The sequence below is a fragment of the Choloepus didactylus genome, chromosome 14 (assembly GCF_015220235.1).
Source record: "Choloepus didactylus isolate mChoDid1 chromosome 14, mChoDid1.pri, whole genome shotgun sequence".
NCBI lineage: Eukaryota > Metazoa > Chordata > Mammalia > Pilosa > Megalonychidae > Choloepus > Choloepus didactylus.
In genome coordinates this window covers 13,241,091-13,260,704 of record NC_051320.1, presented here as the reverse complement: position 1 = coordinate 13,260,704, position 19,614 = coordinate 13,241,091, and the positions used below count along the sequence as shown (strand labels likewise).

The 19,614-nt window shown below is 40.1% G+C and overlaps 1 protein-coding gene across 2 annotated transcripts in view; it reads left to right on the top strand.

Annotated features, from left to right (window-relative positions):
* PLAG1 (PLAG1 zinc finger) overlaps positions 1-19,614 on the top strand; it is a 46,349-nt gene that overhangs the window by 18,446 nt on the left and 8,289 nt on the right. Inside the window, exon 1 of one of the 2 annotated variants that reach the window (XM_037803382.1) lies at positions 14,902-14,983. The exons of the other annotated variant lie outside the window; for it this stretch is intronic. The gene's annotated coding sequence lies outside the window, so the exon portion shown is untranslated. Of the gene's footprint in view, positions 1-14,901; positions 14,984-19,614 lie in introns of those variants that run through there. 2 annotated transcript variants of the gene reach the window in all.

Genomic DNA, 19,614 nt, shown 5'->3' with positions numbered 1-19,614 from the left:
AGTGGCCTTGAATACACCCACGGCTGATCATCCCGGAGCTGGGAGAGCGGAGCTGTGCGGAAAGGGGGAAGTTAACGCTTCCCATTCAACCATCTTTGAAGCGGGCTGGGAACGCCCCTACACAGCCCGGCGGCCCAGGGCTTCCCTGGAGGCCGGCGCTCACTTGTGATGTGGCATGGCCCTCCCCCCCTCAGCAGAGGTCCTGGAAAAGCACAGCGGGGAGAGGGGAACCGCTTGGAAATCCCAGGGAACCTACGCCAATACCAAGGACTTTTGTGTCAGCGGCAGAGAACAGCCTTAAATCTCCGGGAACAGCTGGGAGGTTTGATTATTAAACCTGCCCTTCCTCCCTAACCGCTCAGGCACATGCCCCTCATTGAGGGCAGACAGTACCGACAACACACCCAAATTAAGTGCACCAATTGGACCCCAAGAGAATCAGATCCCCACATACCACAAAGTTGGGGAGAACTGACTTGAGGGGAATAAGTGACTCACGGACGCCATCTGCTGGTTAGTTAGAGAAAGTGTATGTCACCAAGCTGCAATTCTAACAAATTAAAGATCAAGTAAAGCAAATGCCAAGAGGCCAAAAACAACAGAAAATCTTAAAGCATATGATAAAACCAGATGACATGGAGAACCCGAACCCAAACACTCAAATCAAAAGATCTGAAGACACACAGTTCCTGGCAGAATTAATCAAAGAACTACAGACAGGCAGTGAGAGCATGGCACGGGATATAAAAGACTTGAAGAAGAGCATGGCACAGAATATAAAAGACATAAAGAAGACCCTAGAAGAGCATAAAGAAGATATTGCAAGAGTAAATAAAACAACAGAAGATCTTATGGAAATTAAAGAAACTGTTGGCCAAATTAAAAAGACTCTGGATATTCACAATACAAGACTAGAGGAAGCTGAACAATGTCTCAGTGTCCTAGAAGTCCACAGAACAGAAAATGAAAGAACAAAAGAAAGAATGGAGAAAAAAATTAAAAAAATTGAAATGGATCTCAGGGATACGATAGATAAAATAAAACGTCCAAACTTAAGACTCATTGGTGTCCCAGAAGGGGAAGAGAAAGGTAAAGGTCTAGAAAGAGTATTCAAAGAAATTGTTGGGGAAAACTTCCCCAACCTTCTACACAATATAAATACACAAAGCATAAATGCCCAGCAAACTCCAAATAGAATAAATCCAAATAAACCCACTCCAAGACATATTCTGATCAGACTCTCAAATACTGAAGAGAAGGAGCAAGTTCTGAAAGCAGCAAGAGAAAAGCAATTCACCACATACAAAGGAAACAACATAAGACTAAGTTGTGACTACTCAGCGGCCACCATGGAGGCGAGAAGGCAGTGGCATGACATATTCAAAATTCTGAGAGAGAAAAATTTCCAACCAAGAATACTTTATCCAGCAAAACTCTCCTTCAAATTTGAGGGAGAGCTTAAATTTTTCACAGATAAACAAATGCTGAGAGACTTTGCCAATAAAAGACCTGCCCTACTTCAGATACTAAAGTGAGCCCTACTGACAGAGAAACAAAGAAATGAGAGAGAGATATAGAGACTTTTAACAGACATATATAGAATATTACATCCCAGGTCACCGGGACACACGTTCTTCACTAGTGATCACGGATCTTTCTCCAGAATGGACTGTATGCGGGGACATAAAAACAAGCCTCAATAAAATAAAAAATAAAAAAATGAATTTGTTCAAAGCACATTCTCTGACCACAATGGAATACAAATAGAAGTCAATAACCATCAGAGACTTGGAGAATTCACAAACACCTGAAGGATAAAAATGAGGGGGAGATGAAAACATTCCTGGATAATCAAAAGCTGAGGAACTTCATCACCAGTAGATCAGTCCTAAGCAGGCTGAAAGGAAGGGACACTAAACAATTGACTGAAACCACATGAAGAAATAAAGATTTCCAGTAAAGATCACATGGTAAATATAAAGACCAATACTACTGTATTGTTGATTTATAACTCCACTATTTACTTCCTACAGGATCTAAAATACATAAACTGTAATGATAAATCGGTTGTTTTGGACTCAATGTAAAATATGTAATTCTTGAAAAGAGCTACATAAAGGTGGGGGAATGGAGGAGTATAGGAACACGGTTTACGTGTCCTATTGAAGTTAAGTTGGTATCAAAGAAAAACAAGATTGTTATAGATTTAAGAGGTTAAATTTAAGCCCCATGGTAAACACAAAGAAAGTATCAGAGAATAGGACCAAAGAGATGAAAAGTAGAGTCGGGGTTCCAAGAAGTAGGGGAAGGGGCAATGGGGAGTTAAGAAATGAGAGTAGGGGTTTTGGTTTGGGGTGAAGGGAAACTTCTAGAAATAGATGGTCGGAAGGTGATAGCATTGCAACATTCTAAATGTGATTAATCCCACTAATGGAATGCTAGGAAGGGGTGGAATAGGAAGATTTAGGCTATATATATCTTTCCACAATTGAAAAAAAAAATAAAAATAAAAGACAGTCTAAATAGATGACAATTAAATGCCAAGGATGATCCTGGATGGGATCTGAGGTCAGAGGAGAGGAGGCTCAAAGGGACACAGATGGGACACAAGGAAAAAAAAAAAAAGAAATTGTAAGCTTTATATCAATGTTGAATTTCTTGAACTTCTTAGCTGCGTTTAATGAGATTGCATAAAATAATGTTCTTGTTCATGAGAAAGGTATATGAATTATATTGTTTGTTCAAAGATATGTGCAGCTTGCTCTCATGTTCAGAGGACAGAGCAATAGATGATGGGTGGGAGGGAGGGAGGGAGGGAGAGGAAGAAAGTGGTGTGACAGGATCTTAAAGGTGATGGATTGGGGTATTGGGGGAGGGGGGTTGGAGTATGATGGAGTTCTATGTATGGGGTTTGTACTGTTTTTACAACTGTTCCTGTAAGATTGAACTTATTTCAAAATAAAATTTATTATTAAAAAAAAAAAATCACCCAGTCATTATATGCTAAGTGATTGTTTGATAGCCTAAAAGTTAAAAACCCTCTCCCAGAATATTTATTTCTAAAAAATAATTTTTATACTGAAAGGCCATGGTTTACTGAAGATATTTGTTACCGATATGTTTCCCAGCTCATATGACAAATAACACATAATGGGCTTGACAGGAATTTAGTGGTTTGCGGCTGCAGAAGGTAGAAGGCTTGCTTTTTACTGGCATCAGTAGTACTCTGGCTGGCTGGCAATCTTGGGGTTCCTTGGCTTTCCCATCACATGATGATTTCCTATCCTTTCTCTTCCGCTTCCAGCTCCTCCCTGTGGTTTCCTCTTTATAAGGCCTCCAGTAGTAGGATTAACCATAATTAAAATTAACATCGTCAAAGAGTCTCTTTTTAAAGGTATATTCACAATACAATTATCACACCTAGAATGAACAATAATTCCTTAATATAAAAAATCCAGTTAGTGTTAAATCTCCACAGTTGTCTCTTAATTTATTTATTTATTTATTTAATTTATTCATTTATTTATTTATGTATTGTTTGCATGATCCAAATCAAACAAGGCCCAAACCTATACTTACCTAGTTGATATGTCTCTTAAGTCTTTTTTTACTCCCAGCTTACCCCTTCCCTTTTTTCTCCCTTAAAACTTACTTGTTGAAGAAAATGGGGATTTTTTGTGTGTGTTGTTTTGTTTTTGTTTTCATCCTGTAGAGTTTCCTACAAGTCTGGATTTTGCTAATTGCATCCCTGTATTATTGTTTGGCATGTTCCTATGCCCTCTCCAACCCCCTCTTCTGTAACGTGGTGGTCAGCTGTAGAAACTCAGTCAGATTTAGGGTCTGCCTTTTTCCTCCAAACATGTTATAGTCTCTTAGAAAGAAAAGTTGGCAAGATTGAGTGTGGAAGAAGTAAATATTGAATTAAGTGCTGTAACCACTAAAGGTAACAGCTATAGAGATATAGTAAATATAGACATATGATATCTTATTTCCATTGTAATATTAATGTTACATCATAAAAAAAAATATGTAAAATACTAACAGGTTATTTCCTTCAGGTATTTTTTTCTTTAAGCCTATATAATACTCCTAAAACTGAATTGAGATTTTCTTTGTTTTATCTTCTACTTTTAAAACCTACTGTTGTATAAAGGTTATTTCTTACACATTTATATGTTACTTCTATGTTTTCCTCAAAAGCAAGCCTGTTTGTAAATGGGCACCACAATTTATTTAACCTCCCCTGGTTCTCGGCCACATAGGTTGTTTCCAGCTTTTAAATAATGCAGTGAGGAATGGCCTCATGTGTGAATCTTTGTATGTAAAATTACTGAGCCTAAAGATAAATGCTTTCTTTTACTCGAGAAACACTGCCAATGTGATTGCATGGAGATTGCTGTGCTTTCCAGGCCCTGTAGTAGTACATGGGAGTATCCATTTCCTGAGCCTTCCCCAGCACTGCCCTGGTGATTGCTCAAAGGAGCCTTGCCATGCCACATCTATGCTTTTTGGTTCGTCTCATATGTATTAAATTCTTTCAGATGACTCCCTTCTTAGCAGTCATTCTTGCTGCCATCATCACATTTGCCTCTGACTACTGGGGCTGCTAATCTTGGCACTGAGTGAGCACACAGTACTGCCCTCAATAAGAAAAGTGTGGGATGTGTGTGTGGATTCGTAACAGCTCCACTGGCCGTCCAGAACCTGTTTTCCTCCTTTCTGTTTTTTTCACTATGTTTTAGATCATTGACTTGCTGAGTAAGTGAAAGATCACTCTATATTTTTGTTTGTTTGTTTGTTTTTTATTTTTTAATCTTCATTTTATTGAGATATATTCACATACCACACAGTGATACAAAACAAATCATACATTCGATTGTTCACAGTACCATTACATAGTTGTACATTCATCACCTAAACCAATCCCTGACACCTTCATTAGCACACACACAAAAATAACAAGAATAATAATTAAAGTGAAAAAGAGCAGTTAAAGTAAAAAAGAACACTGGGTGCCTTTGTCTGTTTGTTTGTTTCCTTCCCCTATTTTTCTACTCATCTATCCATAAACTAGACAAAGTGGAGTGTGGTCCTTATGGCTTTCTCAATCCCATTGTCACCCCTCATAAGCTACATTTTTATACAACTGTCTTCAAGATTCATGGGTTCTGGGTTGTAGTTTGATAGCCTCAGGCATCCACCACCAGCTACCCCAATTCTTTAGAACCTAAAAAGGGTTGTCTAAAGTGTGCGTAAGAGTGCCCACCAGAGTGACCTCTCGGCTCCTTTTGGAATCTCTCTGCCACTGTAGCTTATTTCATTTCCTTTCACATCCCCCTTTTGGTCAAGAAAATGTTCTCCGTCCCATGATGCCGGGTCTACATTCCTCCCCGGGAGTCATCACTCTATATTAATACTACAAGTTCATGGTAATGATAGGAATGGGATAGAAGCCCACCTGCCAAACTCTGAATTAATCTGAATTAGCAAAGCAATAAATTAAGCAAGTAATTTATTCATATTACCTGATAATTTTTAATAAGAATTCAGATATGCACCTCCTTTCTTACCTTTAAATATTGAATACTTGAGGGATATCAGTTGAGAAATCTGAAGTAGTAGTCATATTCAGAGGTCATAATCAAGATACTCTGAAATTACAGTGCATATTAAAAACACCTTACATTTGCATAATGTTTTGCAGCGTGTTATCACTTGGAACAGCCCCACCTCTGTGAGCTTGAACCCTGAGATTGCCCTTGCTCACCACAGCCTCCTGTCCTTGTTAATTCACTCACTCCTTTGCTCCTGCTGAACTTGTTCGCTCTTAAGATGATTTGCCCTTTCAGTGCCTGCTCTCCTCTCATTCCATCAGCTCCCTCTGGTTTCTCTTGCTCCCTGCCACCCCTGCTTGCTTTTGCTGGTGTTCTGGTATGTTTCACTCCATTGACTGCCCCTTGTACCTGCCATACTACTCTCCCACCTGGGAAAAATCCTCTCCCCTTCTTTCTTCTTTTCCTAGACTTCCAGTTGACTGGGGAAAATCACATTCCCGGGAGGTATAGAAGTAGCATACGCAAAGTGCCCAAGACATTGCTGGCACAGAGGAGGCCTGATGTGACAGCTTGAGTCCAAAGCCTGTCGTGATTTGGTCCTGGGTTACTCTCCAACTTTGCCCTCCCTTCCCCTTTATTCCCCATGGCATCAAACTACTTATGTTCCTCAGACATGTCCATCTGGTTTTCATCTGCCTGCCTTTGTTCATGCCGTTTCCTCTGCTGGGATATTCTTACCTCCTTCACTCTACCTGGCCAACAACTACTCATCCTTGAAAACTGCTCAGGTGTCACCTCCTCTATGAAAGCAGAGTTAATGACTCTCTTCTCTGTACTCTTCCTATTCCTTACATGGTCTTCAGTTCAGCAGCTGCACACACCGTGTCCTCACCTCTCCTCTCGTGTGTTCTGGGTCCTATCCCCTTTCTCTCTCAGCCTTTTCTTCTTTACCAGCTACTTCCTATCAGCATTTAAATATGCCGTACCTCTGCCATCTTTTAAAAATCAGCAACAGAAAGTCCTCCCCTTTCAGTTCCTTCCCCTCCAGCCAATGCCATTTCTTCAAAGAGGGTTGTATATACCTAATGTCTCTAATCCCCTGTGGCGTACTCCTTCCTCATCCTTGACAGTCCATTCTGGTTCCTGCATTCCCAAACCTATATGTTACTAAGTCAAAGGTAGGAGGGTTCAGCTCTCATCTTGCCCGCTGCTCCCATGAAACATTTTCTTCCTTTTTCTTCTCTCCTACTCACTGGCATTCCTGTCGCCCCCTTTTGCTGGCTCATGCTCTTCTCTCCATTCTTTAAATGAGAGTTAGTCTTTTTCTCACTGTCTGTAACACCTTCTCACAATACCTGTGGGATTGTAGTGGTCTTCTGTCCTCTGTCACTGTCACAGGCCATTTCCTCCCTCAGATCCTTTATATGTCCCGCTGTCAGATTAATACCTCTGAAGTAAAGTGTCTTCACTACCGTGCTTGGTAAAAACCCTTGCTGGCTTTCCATTGATGTTTTAATGACCTGGCATTCAAGGTCTTCATATTATTAGCTCACTTAACATTAGTAAAACCCTTACTGGGTGCCACTCACTGTGCTGGGTGCTGTAAAGACAATATCATTTATTCCTCCCAACATCGATCTAGGGTTTAATTACCTTGCTTTAGAGCTGAGGAAATGGAGGCTGAACAAAGCTAAATGGTTTACCCAAGGCCATGGAGCTGGTCCACTTGGCCCTTTCATCACAAGACAGGAATGCCTCCCACAAATGCAGCCTTCCCTTCTGTTATACTTTTTGTTGCATAAATGGAAAGAAAAAGAGAAGGGAAGGAGTGAAGCTTTTCATCTTGTTGGACAAGTGGACGTGTAGAAGAAAATAGTTGTCCAGTGTGTGGGCCTTCCACAGCCTCCTTATCTGTGCCCAGCCTTGCTCTCCCAACCCCGTTTCCCACTCCTTTCTGTAACTTACCATGAGTTCCCATCAAAATGAAGTAAGAATCTTTCCAACCACAGTCTACATACTCCTCAGGCCCTGCCCTAGTTCATGCTGCTCTTTCCCTCTGGGATGTACTCCCCACCCTCTCTAGCCTCACTTGAGCAGGCCGAGATCCCACCTTTCACAGGTCTCAATTCAGTTGACTCTTCCTTTCCAAAATTCTCACCTCCAAAGCTTGAAAGAACCTTTTTTTTCTGTGAATCCCTATTTCACTGAAACTATATTTATTTCATGGCATTTTATGCCTTCTATTTTGTATTATAAATGATTATAAATTATAAATATCCTTTGGGGGTTCCTCCCCTGCTAGACTATAAGTTTCTTGATTGTAGAAGTGGTGACTGACTAATATTTGTGTTCTCCATGATGCTTTGATAGTTAAATTAAATAGTAGAAATTTATTTGCTTGTAAGCTTGTTCTTACACCCCGTTCTTGGAGCCTCTGTGCAGGAAGAGGGGCTGTATTGGCAAATGGAGGAAGGCGAACTTTCTAGACATGACCACAAGATGGCACAATGACTGCAGCATCCTGGTGTCTCTGGAGTGGTTGGGCCAAGTCAAGAACAAGCCTGAAAGAACAATGTGTTCTTGATTGCTGGATATTCAAGGGAAATCTAAGAGAATTTTCAAATTTGAAGCTTTCAATCAATTCCAACTTGTTCACAAAGGTGGTCAAATAGATTGGGCAACTGTTTTTTTCCACAGACCCACTTGGCCAACAAGATGAAAAGCTCCTCTCCTTCCCTTCTTCTCTTTTTCCTAATGTTCATTCAACAATTACTTGAAAGCTTCCTGAGTGTATCTCCTGTTCTAGGTATTGAGGATAGTGAAATGGAATACAAGGCAAGATTCCTGCTCTGATGGAGCTTATATTCTGCACCGTTCATTGGGACCCAGGTGAAGATATTAGAGACAGAACTGAGAGTTTCCATGTGCCTTTTGTTGCTCCTGAATTCTCACCTGTTCCCCTTCCTGCATCATGGAATGGTCCATAGTTTTATGTTATCCGAAATGATTTCAGTTCAACAAGCAAAAGAACTACCAGTCAGTATACTGTAGTGTCTAATCAAGAATTGACTGTGTTCGCATTTTACAGTGAAAGATCCTGAGGTTCAGGAAGGTTAAAAATCATGTCTAATATCACACAGGCAACTATGTGGAAATATAGTTGCTCAGTTCTATTCATTACATTATGATCAATGCCAGTAATATTTTTTAAAGCAAAGGAAACAGAAAAGCCTGGTTTTGTGCCTAGTACCTATAGATTAAATTGCCATATACCACATTGGTGCTGAAGCAACTGTGTGGCAAAGTGAACCTAATGGAAATTTGCTTAAAGTTGCATCTAGTATTTAGAAACATTTCTTCTGCAAGGGTTAAGCAAAAGTGTAAAAGTAATACGAGTATAATAATTTGGAAACACCAAGAATCACGTATTGCTTGTTTAAAAGCTTTAAGAAATTATTGTCTATTTGAGCCGCCCCTATGTGGTATGAGTCCTCGTTATTTTCCAGTATTGAATCCTGTCTCCTCCCTCTGCCTTTCCTCTCATCCTTCCACCAGCCTGGCTCTGCAAGACAGGATTTGGTTCCACACACTTCTTGCCAACTCTTGCTTCAGTTTTAGGAGCATGAGGGTGGGGGTTAATTTGAGAGGCTCTGTTACAGAGACATTTCCATGTAGTAGAATTTATGGTGTGAAATTTTAGTTACTCTGTACTTAAATAGCATAGATTTTTTTCCTAATATATAGCTCTTTTCTCTGGTTTTTAGTCATCTTAATGTTTCTTAGGTTCATTTTAATCTTTTTTTTTTTTTTTTTTTTTTAATTTAATGAAAGGAAACTATTGAGGGCTCAGGGCCATGGACCTTGGGAAGGAGGCCGGCTGAGGAGCTATGAAGAGAGGCCCTTACTTGACCTTCTTGCAGCAGTTGACAGTGTGGGGGTGCAGGCAAGCCTAACACATAGGCAAGTCCTCTGTGGGCGAGCTGGTGGAGGGAAGGCCCCAGAGACGAAGCATCAAATATAGGGTGAACTCTTTCTGGATGTGCGGCCATCCTCTAGCTGTTTGCCTACAAAAATCAGGTGTGGCTGGTCAAGGGGGATGCCCACCTTATCTTGGATTTTGGCTTTGATGGGGTCACAGGCTCAACCTCAAGGGTGATTGGTCTTGCCTGTCAGGGTCTTCACGAAGATCTGCGTCTACTCTTCTGCCTCTCTCAGCCTTGTTGAAGAGGAAGAGCGCATTGTAGTCTTTTGCCACAGTTAAACCACAAGCCGGGGTCAGTCCATCTCTGGATAATCAGTGGTCATATGCTTTAGTTTGCCGCCTCCTAAAACAAATACCACAGAAGGCGTTGGCTTAAACAATGGGAGTTTATTGGCTCATGGTTTTGAGGCCAGGAGGAATACAGAATTGAGTCATCAGCAAGGTGATGCTTTCCCCCCAAAGACTATTGTGTTCTGGGGCTGGCTGCTGGCGATCCTTGGTTCGTGTCTGTTCTGTCACATGGCAGTGCACATGGCAGTGTCTACTCCTTTCTTTTCCATGTCTATTGACTTCCAGTTTCTTGCTTCCTGTGCCTCCTCTCTTTCTGTGTCCAATTTCCTTTGCTTATAAGGACTTCTGCCATATTGGATTAAGGCCCACCATCATTCAGTTTGGGCACACCTTACCTAATCACATCTCCAAAGGTCCTGTATACTAATTGGTTCATACCCACAGGACCAGGGGCTGCAATCTGAACATGCCTTTTATGGGGGTCATAATTCAATCCCCAACATCATATTGTCCAAATTACAACTCAATTCAGTACACAAAATGACAGCTGGGTCCACATGGATTGCTATTATTTTAGCTGTGGTTTGGGGTTATCTGTGACCGTGGCCACCATCCATATAAGACACACCTGCCAAGTATCAAAAGTACTCTTTGCCAAATATCATCACTTCTAATATGAATCTCTCATATGGAGTGCAGGTGCCTTCTTCACATGGAGTATTCCCAGTGTTTGCCCTGTAAAGATTCGGGTGGCTCTGGTTCTGTGCCAGAAAAAAACAACATTTCTAAGTGCACATCAGACCATGTGGAGGCAGCACTTACTTCTGAGTGACACTGAATCTAACAGCTCTGCTTTTTGAGCCCTCTGCACTATGCTAGAGACTCTTCACACAACACCTTGCTTAATTCTAACAACAAAACGGCCAGGTAAGTATTCCCATTCCTCAGGAAAACGCTGAAGAGAGATTAAATAAATTGTCCCAGTTTATACCAAGAGGAAGGGGTCCGCCAGGAGTCCAGCCCAGCTCTAATTCCCAAAGGGCAGGTCCTGAGCATCCTTGCTCCCGTTGGCCTGTGCTGCTTACGGCTCTGGAATGGGAGTAAGGATGGGTGCTGGTGCAGCCCTCTCCAGGGCTGAGTCCTTCAGGAGCAGTGCAAACATGAGTTCAAGAGCTGTACTGCTGGAGATGATGGCAAAACCTTCTCCCTTTAACATATCTCTGTATCAGAGCAGAGACGAGGAGGGCCAGGGGTGGGACAGAGGCAGAGCTATGGACAAGGGTGTGCAGGTCCTTGTTCAAAGGTTGCAAGAACGAGGACCCTGAGGCTTCACCTCACCAGGTTAGAAACCCTTTTTTTCCATTACCTGTCATTAAACAATGCATAGGCTCAAATGAGTTAATAATTTAGGAAGGTCAAACTTTTTTTTAACAAATACTAACCTTAATGAAAATTGAGAGAAGAATCACCTCCCTAATTCTGTTTCAGAAAGCAGTGAAGGTACATGAAGACTGGTTGTTCTCTGATCTAAAAACGTGTGGCCAGGGATGGGGAATGGGGCCACAAATTGTGGAACCTGCATTTTAGAATACTTTGTAAGTTATCAGAGTAATTTAAAATGTTGAGCCCCTGGTAAAATGACTCGTACAAAGGCTTCCCCATCCATTTCTGGGCTCATCATTCTGGTCCCCAAACTGAGTTCCCAGACCCACCCTGCCCAGATTTTGCTTGTTCTTTTGTTATTGTGGCTCTTCCTTTTATTTAATGAATCAAAGGTAGCCCTCCCAATTAGCATGGCATGTCTTTCTTTTTAAAGCTACTGCTAAGGAACACATTTAAATGGTCTGCACAGAGGCTGAATAGAAAAGCCTCAGTGGTGCTTCCTTTGGTATTTGGTAAGTACAGCTCATCCCAGAACTATTTGTCGTCTGTAGGCCTGGGTTCCCGTTAGCCCGTATTCCTGGAGCCTTTAAATCATGGTGTGTGATAGCCAGTCGCGAAGCAGCAGGTGAACTGTGCTGGCTTCCTCTATGGCGACAGCTGAGAATGTGGCTCTAAAAACTGCCCAGAGATGGACGTGATCCTTCCTAGTAAGGAGTGAATGCAGCTCTTACATTTAAGCCAGTATTCCTCTCATCTTTTTTTCCTGTCTGATTGGGAGGGATTGTTTTGTTTTGGGTTTTTATTGGTTTGTTTGTTTGTTTGCAAACTTCAGTAAATTCATATGATTTATTTCTCATCCTCACTAATTTCATTTTTCTCAGCATAATAACTTTGTCATTCTTTTAAATAAAATACATTATTCTAATTATAAAAGTAGAAAGCCTGTATCTTGCTAATCATTTTGATTATAACTTATCCAGGTAAATTTAAATGTATGGAGGGGGGAGTAGTTTTAAGTGTGTACTTTACAAAATTGGAATCACAGTATGCATACTTACTCTATGTCCCAATTTTTAAAAATTTAACATGAATATTTTCCCATGTGATTTAGTATCCTTTAAATGTATGGTTTTTAATGGCTGCATGGTATTATATCTCATGTCCCCTTTTATTGACATTATCAGTTTTTTATACCTAAAATATACTTTGAACATCCTGATATATGAATCCTTATTTCTCATAATTTCCTTGCTAAATCTTTAGAAATGAAATTATCAGGTCAATGCATATGGACTTTTTAATGGCTTTAATTACATATTTTCCCCAGTGTATTCCAGAAAAGTTTCAACATTTTACACTCCCACCAGCAGTTACTGAGAGATTTAATCCTTTATGGCAAGTTTGTTTGTTGTTTTCGTAAAACCATCAAGGACAGTTCATTCCACACTTCCCCTCCTGTTCTCCATAGTGGCTGTTTCAAACCTTTGCTGCTTTCCATGCCCACATGCCATGCTCCCCGCTCATTCTTAGTGGCTTAACAGCCCTTGTACTCAGCCAAGTTGAGCCAGCTCCTTGCATTCCTCACCTCTTCTACCATAAAACCTACCAGGACGTGCACACACTTCCAGGACAATAGAGAAGCCTAGTTTCTTGTCTGAGACTGAGAAACTCTCCCTCTTCTCTGAATCTCATTCTTCCCTGTCACCTCAGGATGTTCCGCTTTCTTCCCTGCCTCTTTATCCAGTAATAAGCATTCTCTTGTCTCTCCCACCCAGTATCCTGCTGTATTCCAGATTCTCAGTAACACCAGAAAGATTTTCTCTTCCTTGCAAAGCTCTTTGACAGAAAGCATCCTCTTGCTGTCATTTCGTGATCACCCAAGTAGTGATACTCATTTAGATGTTTCTCTCTCTCCTCCACTGTCTCTCTCCCTCCCACCCCACCCCACCCCATTCCTTCCTCTTTCTTGCTGAAATTCAGGGTTTCCATGCTTAGGTGGTGAACGCTATGCAAGAATTGTGGGGTGGTTCTGTAGCACTTAGCAGCTTTATCTTTTTGTGGATTTTGCCCCCTTTTTCTTCCTTATCCTTGAAGTTCTCACCCTTACCCCCTTAAAGTGCCTGGTTTGGTTTTATAGTGGTGGCCATTAGGCTAACAATATGCATTAACCAGTAATCCGGCTTGAATGAGTCTATACTGGAATGGTCTATACAACTTGTCTTCCTCTTATCTCCTTTGTTAATATTATCACCAAGCATATGAGTGGTCTCTTCTCTAGGAATGCTTGTTTATGCTGGTTTTCAGCTCTCTGCTTTGCACTGCTCTACCACCCACCTTCTGTATTTCACATGTGAATACACTCTCCTCCTCCCATCCCTTCTTTTGCTTCCTTTCCCTCTCCCATCTCCCCATCTTCCCTTGATTCTCCTCTTCTCTCTCCTCTTCCCCTCCCTCCATATTTGTTGTTCTCAGGGCATTTGATCCATGCAGTGGTTTTCATTTGCCTCATTTATTATCATTAGTACATGTGTGTAAGATGGTATGTGTAAGATACCTCAGCCATTTGGGCTTCAGTGCACCTTCAATTTCTGATTCTAACCTCTGAGTCTTTGCTCACACAAGTTCTGCTAACTACCCACCACCCACCTTTTTTTTTTTTCCTCTCTCTTAATTGTATTCTTTGGTGCAAAAATCACCAGAAATCCATGGTTTCCTTTCCTTTCCTGACCTTCTGTGGTACTTGTCTGTACCACATAATATTGTTTTTACTGTTCATTTGTCACATTCTAATTCCATGACTGCACCTAGCTCGTGTGCTCCTAGAGAACAGGGTTGTGCACACTGCATCCCCAGTAGTCCACATCACTACTGTAGGTAGGTGTCAAGGAGTAGTTAAATTTATCTTCCTAGTGTGGTAACCATGTATAATTGAGGGAAATGAAACAGGTGGTTTTCTGCACAGAATTTCTGGCTCTCCTTTTCTCTCTTATGTAACACCCATGTAGGTAGGTCTTCAGTATCTGCACCAGCAGAAGGAAGCTGAGGATAATCCAAAATTACTTCAAAATACATGTATGTTGTTGAAGATGGTATTACCACCGGGAATTCACTTCAAAATAAGCAGTAGTCACTAACTCAGGAACTGAGAAGTTGTCCTGTCTCCTCATCCTGCCTCTGCTTAAGGTGCTCCAAGGTTTGCACCCTTCCCTGTGAACAGATGGCCTGGTGACTGATCAAATCACTGACCAGGGAAGGATTTTTCCATCATCTATTTTTCAGAACAAGCTATTCACCTCAAAAGGTTGTTGCAGAGAAAATAGTGATGTGTTTAAAATATAAAGAAAATGAGCAGCAAATTTAAGAAATGGCAGTAGACTTGGAGAAATGATGTACTAAATAAAAATACGAATAAACTAAATAATTTGTGAGTTGGGGGAAGAATATACAAATCTAGGGGTCTTGATTTGTTTACTTTTCATTTTTCAGTGTACTATAAATACTTTGTTTCACTTCTTTTTTTTCCTAAGAGCATTTAAGATAGATATTTCAATAAAGTACAAAGAATTTGAACAAGTAAGAATAAATTTAAAACTCTTTGGTTCATATGCCATTAACCAGATTGGGTCTGACTTTTGGAATTTCAAACTAACTCTTCTTTTCTTTTTAGGTTGCCTCTTGGTGCTGCATTGGCCGTATTTTGCACCCAGAATGCTTCATTCTGTGATGGTCTATTAATAAGATTGCCTTGCTAAAGTTTGGAGCAGGGCCTCAGGTAGGTGGCTTTAATCATTATATGGCATGGCTTTCAAAGTGATAAATCATTTCAATTTCTAAATGATATAAGATGTAATATTAAAAGCTTTGAAAAGCATGCCACATAATAAGCATGCCACTTACTGTTTTAGGGTCTATAAATATGTATTGTGTTCAGCAGAACGTCATTATAATAGCTAATGATACATTGGAAAGGTTGAGATGATGGCAAGGAGTAATCTTCCTTAATCTGTGCACAAAATGCCTAGCTGCTGTAAAAGCTTATTTGTTCTTATTCCCCAAATAGGCCACAAATGAACTCTTAAGCTCTCTCTTCTCTGAATCTTGTGCAGAGTGACCGAGTATCCCATGTTATTACTCTGTCTTTTTCTGTCTACTGGGAAGGATCTGATTAGCTGTAGGGCAGGCGGGGAGGGGAGTTAGATCTACTTGATGGGATGGGGCAGATGCTGGAATAAGGAGCTTAACAGGGCAACAGCCATATGGTAGAATTAGTTGGAAAGAGGGTGCAACCTAGGCATCTAGGTATCCCAGCCTGAAGATGCAGTTTAGTGCACAGAAGCTAGGTGTAGCAATACTTGGAAATTCAAGCACACCTGGATTTTGCACCAGGTAAGTCTGCCAGCAGGACCTCAAACCCAAGGTTGGGGTTCAGAGGCCAGGACCCCAAGCCCCAGGATGGGTAGACTGGTAAAAACAAAGTGGGCAGGACCCCTGGCCCTTAAGCTCAGAACTAGACAGATTATCAAGATGTGGGCCAGAACCCAGCTGTCAGAGCCCTAACCCAGAGTCGGAGCCAGACTGTGGCAAGGATGGCTGTGCGAGTGCCAGGGCATGAGCCCAGGCTCCAGAACTCTCTGCCGATGGCAGGCAGGGGCCCAGCCTGGGCAAGGAGCACGTAGCTAAGCCAGACAGGGCCGCACATATGCACAACAGAGCCTGATAATCAAATAAAAGGGACATAAGGTAATCTGGCTAAAAATAAGCATAACATTCTCTGGTGATTAAGCATTAAAATCAAGTTAGCATGCATTTTTAGCCATTCATATAGTGTAAGTATCTTTTTAAATATATAAAAAGATGTTAAGTTGTTTTAGTGTTACAGGTTATGGATTTTTTTTTCTTTTTTTACTTCATTGTAGTTTTTAAACTTTATAAAATGAAGCTGGTTTTCGTAGCCAGAAAATAGAAAAATATTTAGCCAAATTGTATTTATGCAGCTTTTCTCCTTTTGAATTCTCCTGTATCTGTAATCAGTCAAGTTTTCTCTTTTATTTCAGTATCTTCATGTTTTAATTTTACATGGAGAACATTCCTTTTAAAGATTCTGCATCTTTCTTTGTTCCTTTTTCCTCCTCATAGAACTTCATTGCCTATGTCTAAATGATAAATCATGATCAGTACAGGTTACGTGTACTTCAGTAGCTATGCAGAAATGTTGAAAGCAGAAATGTTCTGGAAACTTATTCTGGAGCTTGTCTGTCCGCGTGCTTGTCTGGAACCCCCCGCAGGCCTCTGGGTAGCACTTTCCCAAGTCTCCCTAGCTTTCCAAGGGCCACTGAAGCAGGTGATATTTCCCAGGGACACAGATGCAGTACTGACTCCCTAACCTCCAGACTTCTCTGTTTCTTCCCCTTCCCCAAATAAACTAATAATGCAATTCTATGTAATTTGTCTTCTGAGCTTGCTTCATAAAAGATTTGAAATTTCAGAAGCCCCAAAACATGCTTACCTGCTCTGTTTTCGTTCCAGAAATTCCTTTAAAGTGCCTGAAGTTTTGTTCAACAAATACTTATCACATGCCTATTGCACACCAGGGCACTGTACAGGTGCTGGGGATGTAAGAATGACTGATAGTCTCCTTGCAAATGAATTTATAGTTCAGGGGGAGAGACAGGCCATTTTGATAATTCCAAGAAGAGTTTAGCAGTCCCCATTAGGATAAAAGGCTCAGAGAGGTAATGTTTTGAAGTTCATTCTCACGCAAGTAGAAACCATCAAGGAATATAAATATCAAATCTCTTCTAATTGTGAACACTGGGAGGGTGCACAGTGGTACTGCAGACTTGGGGGGAGGGCGTGGCCACCACTGCCTTGACAATTTTGCTTAGAACAGATCGTGTCTCTCTTCAGCTGTGGGGGAATAATCAGAAGTGGTTTTTCCTAGATAGCCATGTGGGCATACTTAGGGAGGACAATTGATAGCACGTAAGACCTTTAACTATGTGGTTTCTGCTTTCATCACAGTTTTTAGTGCTACTCAAGAACCAGCACACGGAGATAAGCATTTATTTACACTGTGTTGTCTGTCATAGCACAAGGCCATATTTAAAGTGTACTTCACTTTGACATGGCTCGAAACTAATTCTCTGCATGAACTTTTTTTTTTTTGCTTTTTTTTCTTTTGTTTATTCTTCTGCATGAGCTTTTATAACTAATTAAAGCTTTCTTACCTTATCACTTTTGTCAAAAATGCGTACTGATGTCTACCTTTCCGTTTGAATTTATAGACACATTCAGTACAGGGACTTGGGAGTTCACATATGAAGCCAGGATTATCCTGTTTTTGTGATTTCAGTAGCAACTGTAATGCTGTCCTCCAAATGTTCAGAAGGTCCTTCAGTGTGAACATTTTTATAGTTGGTATCAAGCATTTTTGTTGTACCCCAGAAGTTTAAGTGGTTAGTGTTAATGAAAACATAACTCATCACAATTTGGTATGTGGAATTCTCAGATTGAGTTGACCTGTGAGTTACTTACTTTATAATCTTAGCTGGAGCACCAATATTTGGAAATGCTCCTCACCCCCCGCCCCACCCTGAAAAAAGTCCAGGAAACCTCTAAAAATAAAGTTTTGATTAGGCAATATTACTTTGTATTCAGGTATAGTTTCAGCTCTTGCTTTCTCCCAGGCATATTGCTTCACTTTTGCTCAACTCCTCTCTTATTTCCTGTTGCAAATACATTTACCGTACTTGAAGAAAAAGAAAATACCCCAGTGTACCACCCCTCTTTATTTTATTTTGATGAGGATATACAATCATAAGGAAAAAACATCCCCCACATAGTAGTTAAAATGGAATTCTAAGTTATGGAGCATTAAAAGAGAACTTTTAAAAAGAAGAGAAATTGTTTCACTTAATATGACATTTTTGCTCCATAAAATAATTTACCACAGCAAATATTTCTGAATCGGAAAGATAAGATTTATTTGAATATTCCATCTTCCTCAAATTGTCTATTTATTCTATCTGGGTACTCTAGAAAACTTGAGATAAACAGCCATCCCCAGGTTCAGGGTAGCCCCAGCTGAAACATCCTAATTGTACCAGAAGGAGAATTGACGTTGGAATTTGTTGGTTCCACTTTGGAATTCTTTGACTTTTTCCTGTTAGTTCTTAAAAACAAATAAGTCTGCTATTTCCTTTTGTTTCTCTGCTGTTAACTTTTATTATTTGTAGATTGAATATGAGACATTCATAAACATCAGTAAGGCTAAATTTTATGGTAAATTTCAAAAAGATTATCCTAGAACTACATTTTAATGAATTGCTCAAAATAAGTTATATCAGATACAGTAATTCCAAAGAGGCATCCTTATTTTTTATTAATTTTAGTTAACTCTGACATATAATATAGGAAAATATTATGATTTTCAGTATTCGAGGTATAAGACAGATGAGTTCTTTGGGTACCTACTAGGATTTGAAATTCGAGGCACACTCAGTCCTAGTTCTTTGTCATGTGCTTCTCTGCAGGCGTGCTTTCCCATTCTCCTTTCTAGGGACCAGTAGCCCCATCTAACCATCCAACTATCCTTCCTTTTAGATGTTCACTTCACCAAGGAACAGGGGCCTGATTATATCAATACTTAATATTAGTTGATTCTTTAGTAATAAAATCAATAAGAGAATGCTTGCTTTCTGAAGCAAAACGGTATTTTGGACAGCTTTTTTATTATAATTACTATTGTTTTAATCCAACAGTTTATAAATAGCTGCTAAGTTTCAGAAAAATATTTTTCTATTGGCTTATTTAATTTGTTGGATGAAATTGTGTCCATACTGCATTATTTTGACTTGAATATGGATAGGTAGATTATGTGCTCTGTCTACTAGGGTGATTGAGCAAGCCTGTAGTTCATTGTGCTGCTAGTCAGCACTTTCTGTGTTTTAATTTTTTTTCCCTTATTCAACAATTATTTGACTGTCTTTGGTGGGAAACTACAGTGAATAAAACTGACATGACCCTGGCCCCTTACAGTCTATTTTTAATTCTCTCTTACGTGTTTATAGTTGTAAGATTTTTTTTTCCTTTTACTCTTTTCTAATAAGTGATTTTATAGGTCTGTGGAGACTGAATGCGGTAAAGGTTTCCAAATTATCATACAGGATCATTGAAATTGTTTTTAAAAACTGTTCTAAGTATGTTGTCTGCTTGAAACTTCACTGTCCTCACTTGTATTATCTGGTTGATAGTTTCTTTCACATTATTCAAAGCTCTGTTGTGTTTTATACACATAAATCAAAGCATTAACTACTGGTAAGTTTCCTTGTGCAAGCTACCTGATTTATTCTATATGAAAAACATGTTTTAAGCAAATGTTGACATTTTCTGAATTGTTTTCTA